Source organism: Suricata suricatta, chromosome 4, assembly GCF_006229205.1.
Source record: "Suricata suricatta isolate VVHF042 chromosome 4, meerkat_22Aug2017_6uvM2_HiC, whole genome shotgun sequence".
Classification (NCBI taxonomy): domain Eukaryota; kingdom Metazoa; phylum Chordata; class Mammalia; order Carnivora; family Herpestidae; genus Suricata; species Suricata suricatta.
This window is the reverse complement of record NC_043703.1, coordinates 35,803,807-35,809,273: the sequence shown is the minus strand read 5'-3', so window position 1 is coordinate 35,809,273 and position 5,467 is coordinate 35,803,807. Positions and strand designations below refer to the sequence as shown.

The 5,467-nt window shown below is 39.6% G+C and overlaps 1 pseudogene; it reads right to left on the bottom strand.

Annotated features, from left to right (window-relative positions):
• Nucleotides 1-512: 512 nt before the first annotated feature.
• The window catches only part of LOC115290548, a 23,640-nt pseudogene continuing 18,685 nt past the window's right edge, over nt 513-5,467 (bottom strand).

Genomic DNA, 5,467 nt, shown 5'->3' with positions numbered 1-5,467 from the left:
CAGCGTGTGAGCAGGGGAGGGGCAGGGAGAGAGGTAGACAGAATCTGAAGCAGGCTCCAGGCTCTGCTCTGTCAGTGCAGAGCCTGACATGGGGCTTGAACTCACGGACTGTGAGTTTATGACCTGAGCCAAAGTCAGATGCCCACCCAACTGAGCCACCCAGGTGCCCCAGAGCTTAATAAAACTTTAAATGAATGATAGAATAAATGAATGGAATTATATAGAAAATTAAGAAATCTTAGAATCTCAACTTTTTAGATGTATAATTTTTCCCTATTGTCAAAATTTTATTTACAGGAGGTTGTACGTTGGTTAGTTGTTGGAAATCTATTGGGAAAAGTCAAAAATTAAAATATTTGATTTATTCCTTGTTCCCAAAATACTAAGTCATAAGATCGTTGTAGGTTTTGTCCCAAAGAAGGGCATGAAAACTTGAAAGCAGGGGCAGAGAAAGGGGAGTGGAAGCTTAAGAATATATTACAGAGAAAAAAACTCTGTAAAACTAACTTCATTTATGACAAGTGGGTAGCAAAAGCAATTCAGCCTTCTTCATTTTATTTCTCAGTCTTTACTCCTGGACTGGGAGGTATGAATCACCCACTTCCTGAGGTAGCATTTAATGGAGAACAAGAATTACTAGTAGCCCCTGAAGATTTCCTTGTGTTTATTCAACTAGTAGGAGAGACAGCACAGCATTTTGAACTGTCTGGGGACTGTACTTGTGTAATAGATACTTCAATTGTCCTCTTTTCTCCTTCGGTCCATGCTTTGAACCAGTGACAGTGCAGGTGATACTGGTGGAGAGAAAAGGTTCAAACCAACAAGTATCTGCTGCTCTGTAAGACTTTTCTATGAGCATCTATACTCTGCCAATTCATTCCTGCAATTTGTTCCTTCATGCTTCCTGGTGTTAAAGATTGTGCTGCTGGAAAATTAGTAGTCATGTCACTTGTATGACTTATCTCTTACTTAATTCCTGAAGTCCATCCCCTTGCTCTCCTCCTGGCCCAATATTACTGTTCAGATGTGCCTTGATATCTAAATTCTGCAATGTCAACTCAGCGATTTGTGCTATGAAGTCCTCTCTTCATATTGATGCCTCATTTGTTCTAAGCTATTGACCATCTCCCAGTACTAGGGGCTCTTCTGAGAAATTGGGAGTCTGGCCTGCTAAATGTTTGAATGAGAACTGCAGAGGGTCTGGAAGAGGCTTAAAAAAAAAGGGTTTTGTTCTCCATATCTTCTCCCATGTGAGAGACTCTCCACCTCTGAGTGAAGTGGCAACTCTGAATTCTGATTGTGTAGTAGGTGAGGTTTTCACTTCTTAATTTTGTTTCTTCTCTGTTATTTTCTTTTTTTAATGTTTTTTTATTTATTATTGAGACAGAAACAGAGCATGAATGGGGGAGGGGCAGAGAGAGAGGGAGACAGTGAATCTGAAGCAGGCTCCAGGCTCTGAGCTGTCAGCACAGAGCCTGATGTGGGGCTCAAGCCCAAGAACCATGAGATCATGACCTGAGACAAAGTCAGACGCTTAACCGACTGAGCCACTCAGGTGCCCCTCTTCTCTATTACTTTCATAGTTGGAAGAATTTGTGGAGCAGGACAAGTTTGAACAGTCCTCCTCAATACATCTTGCAAGGGAGAGAATTCTGAGTTCACTTTCTGCCTTGGTGGTGTTATTCGAGCTGCCAGATTCAAATATATGTGCTGGAAAATTGTTGACCAGATTCACCCTCTCAGGGAGGGGGTGTTGGCACCTGGTATAGTTTAACAGCTGCGTCTTTCTGTGGGAATTCAACCACTTCTTTCCCTCAGAACATCAATGGCGCAAGAGACATTAGCATTTAGAACAGGGCCTTCTGAATTATCTATAATTTTCCTACCCATGAATCCCCTTTCTAATGCCTGACTTTCTTTGTTGCCATTTATCAAAGGACAATTCTTTATGGCATGTGTGATTTATAATAAGTTGCTTATCTATTGTGACCATGTACTGCTGAAGGCTTAACCTGTTAGTATTTTCTTCTCCAAGAGAAACAATTTCAGCTGTAAGAGCATTAGTGAGCTCTTGATGATCACCTAACATTTGTTGTGGTGACTGCCTCTGTCTACTTGATGCAGCTGGAGCTCACTCTCTTTAAGGCACCAAACCAGGAAACAGAGGGAGCTCACCAGCTACAGACTGAAACCTGTAAGACTGACTACTCTGCAGTCACTTGACTCTGCATCCTGTCCACCATTTCATATGCTTCCATTTAGTGTTCTACTTCATGTATCGTGTGTTTGAGGACACCTAGCCTGAATTTATCACTACTTGTAAGTCTGTGGCGGCTGTGCTACCTACCAACGTGTTTTTCTTCTGCTTGGAAGGAACATACAAATCCAGTTTTCCCTCCACTTGTTTAACAACTGTTTTTTCTTCTCCCACAATATTACTTGAATCTAGAGTCTTAGATTCTTCAGATTGAAGCCTGGTGTGGATTCTCTTGGGAGCATTGGTAGCATTTAGAGCAGCTTTTTGTTCCCCTTTTGAAGGGGCAGATGATGGAGTTCCTGGAGGGGTTATCTGTGACTGTGTTGCTATATTTTGCTGAATTTCTATCCACAGTTTAGTTAAGTCAGAATTATCTTCCCTTAGTTGGGGGAGAAACCTGTGCATTCTTATTTGACTGATAGTTGAGTTATCCAGTTCGTTCTCACTTTCTTCTGACGGTTAACAGTTCCTTTTTCTTCACCATCATCTACTTTATTAGGAACCTGAGGTTCCATTACAGATTCACAAAGAATGGCCTGGGTGACAGGGTATTTATTTACCACTATGAGACCTCGTAAAAGATCAGGAGCCATTGTTACACATAGATATTCTGTGCACCTACAAGAATCTTAGTTGATTCTAGTATAAGTATATTGCCAGAAGATAGTTCTTCTAGATTTCTCTTTTTTGTTTTGTTGTGTTTTGTTTTTTCCTGTACATTTCAGGCCTTCATAGGAAAGGAATTACAAGCTGTTGACAACACTTTCCACTCTCTAGACACATTTCAGGATAGTAAAACTTCCTCCCAACTTAAGAAGATTTGCTTACATTCTAGAGTATTAATAAACTTAGACATAGCATCTCTTGAGACATCTGATTAGATTTCAGGGTAATAAACCAAAAAAACCTTCCCCTCCTCAGATCACAAGAGTCTTTGACATTCCAAATCAAAATAAAGTTTTTTTCTTTCCCCCAGAGGGCTAATGGGTAGAAGCACCAGCTGTCCAACATAAGCACTAAGTGTTATAATTTTGGAGCGCCTCCCCTGTGATAGGAACCCACTGCATTCCCAAATGATATCTCATCCTCACTCTGGGCAATTGGCAGATTATTTGTGTCTTCCCAAAATGCATATGTCAAAATTCTAGCACCAATATGTTATATTAGGAGGCATGGCTTTTGGAGTGATTAGGTCATGAATGGAGCCTTCACTAATGGGATTAGTACCCTATAAAACAGGTCTCAGAAAGCTCCCTCCCCATTTCCATCATGTGAAGACACAGCAAGAAGATAGCTCTCTGTGAACCAGGAAGTGGGCTCTCACCAGTCACCAAATCTGTTGGTGCCTTGATCTTGAACTTCTCAGCCTCCAGACCTGTGAAGAATACATTTCTGTTATCTATAAGTCAGCTGTCTATGGTGATCTGTTATAGCAGTCTTATTGGACCACAGCACTGTGTGCTCCAGTGAGGTTTGGAGCTAAAAGAATTGGCATTAAGATCCTACCCAAGCTGGTGTTTTTGATGTGAGGAAGGCATGACCTGTTTTTCTGCAGTCTGATACTTCTGTCAGGATATACATGCAATTACATAGACTAACTTGTTAATTTGCAAGCAGGATAAAATCTCAGACCCTTCACTCTTTGTCTCAACATATATTACATAAAATGTTCTCCACAAACAAACAAAAGTGCCTGTTCGGCAAAACAGAATTAGTAGCATCAGTCTGAATAATATCTTTAGTATTTAGATGTTTTCCCCTCAGGATCTTGGTGTTCATTGTTTTCAGTTCATGATACTATCCAAAAAACAAGCAAACATTGATGGCTGTGGTAAAATTCAACAAACTGTGATCAAGTTGAAAAAGCATAAACTACCACATGTATATAATAATCATGTATGTATGCTATGACTTCTGCCACAGATTGGGGGTCACATAGGTGGCTCTGGTCAGTGGAGCATTTCTAACCACTTCTGGTTTGGCACTCCCCCTTTGGAGTTGATTTTTGCTCAAATAAGTCATAAAATAATGTACCTCAGTTTCTCTTTTAACCGTGCAAACCTGCTAATTGTATTCCTTGGTTTATTTATTTTTTTAAAGGCATTGCTGCTGTGGGTTTGATGGTCTTCATTATCCATGTATCAGTTCTTAGTTTTTCTCATTTTGAAAATGCAAATTCCCCGGTAGGCAGGGGAACAGGTTTGCCCTTTTAAGCAATAAGTATTTTATTATGAAATGTCAAGATCTTTTTGAACAGGTAGAGAAAGTCCTATAGAACTCTACTTTCAAAATTACTATCTTCTACAAAGGGGCAGATGCTGTTTGAGCATAAGAAAATCAAAATAATGATGCCTATTTAATATGTATTATTCTGTGTTGATAAAGCCAAGAGGATATCACTTGAGACATCTGAGCAGAAACAGTATAGCTATCATCTTTTAAGATGATGGACTAGATAACTTTTAAGGTCTCTTTCTACTCTAAGAATATATTTGGTAATTGTGTGAGATAATAATGCTTGCTGTTGCATCCATTTTGAATTTGTGCACAACACTCATTTTAGGGGCACCTGGGTGGCTCAGTCTGATCAGCATCCAACTTCACCTTAGGTGAAGCCCTGTGTTGGGCTCTTTGCTGACAGCTCAGACCCTGGAGCCTGTTTCAGATTCTGTGTCTCCCTCTCTCTCTCTGCCCCTCCCCCACTAGCACTAGCACTCTCTCTCTCTCTCTCTCTCTCTCTCAAAAGTGAAAAAATGTTAAAAAAATTTTAAAGTATGGTTCCCTTTCAGTTCTTCCTATCGCAATGAATGATCAATATCCATTAAGTTTTTCCAACTTAGAAGCCCGGGCATCATTCTTTTTACCTCTCCCTTATAAATAGATTCTATCACTAAGCCCTTTGATGAATGCTCCAATTTATTCACATCTGTTCATCTTCACCAACACTAACCTAATGCAAGATATAATCATCTCTTACCTAAACTACTGAATTATTTCTATCTGAACTACAAACATGATTCAGTACTTAGGGTCACAATTCAAGAAAATGCATATTTAAAGCACTTATACTAATCTTAGAAAAATAAACGTGCTATAAATTCCCACTTCTAAATACATGCATATTTATGCCATCTTATGTCCGATCCTCATAATGCAAACTAAATAGTGTCCTCTAATATATCCTAATCCAAGCCATCATTTCTCTTTTTG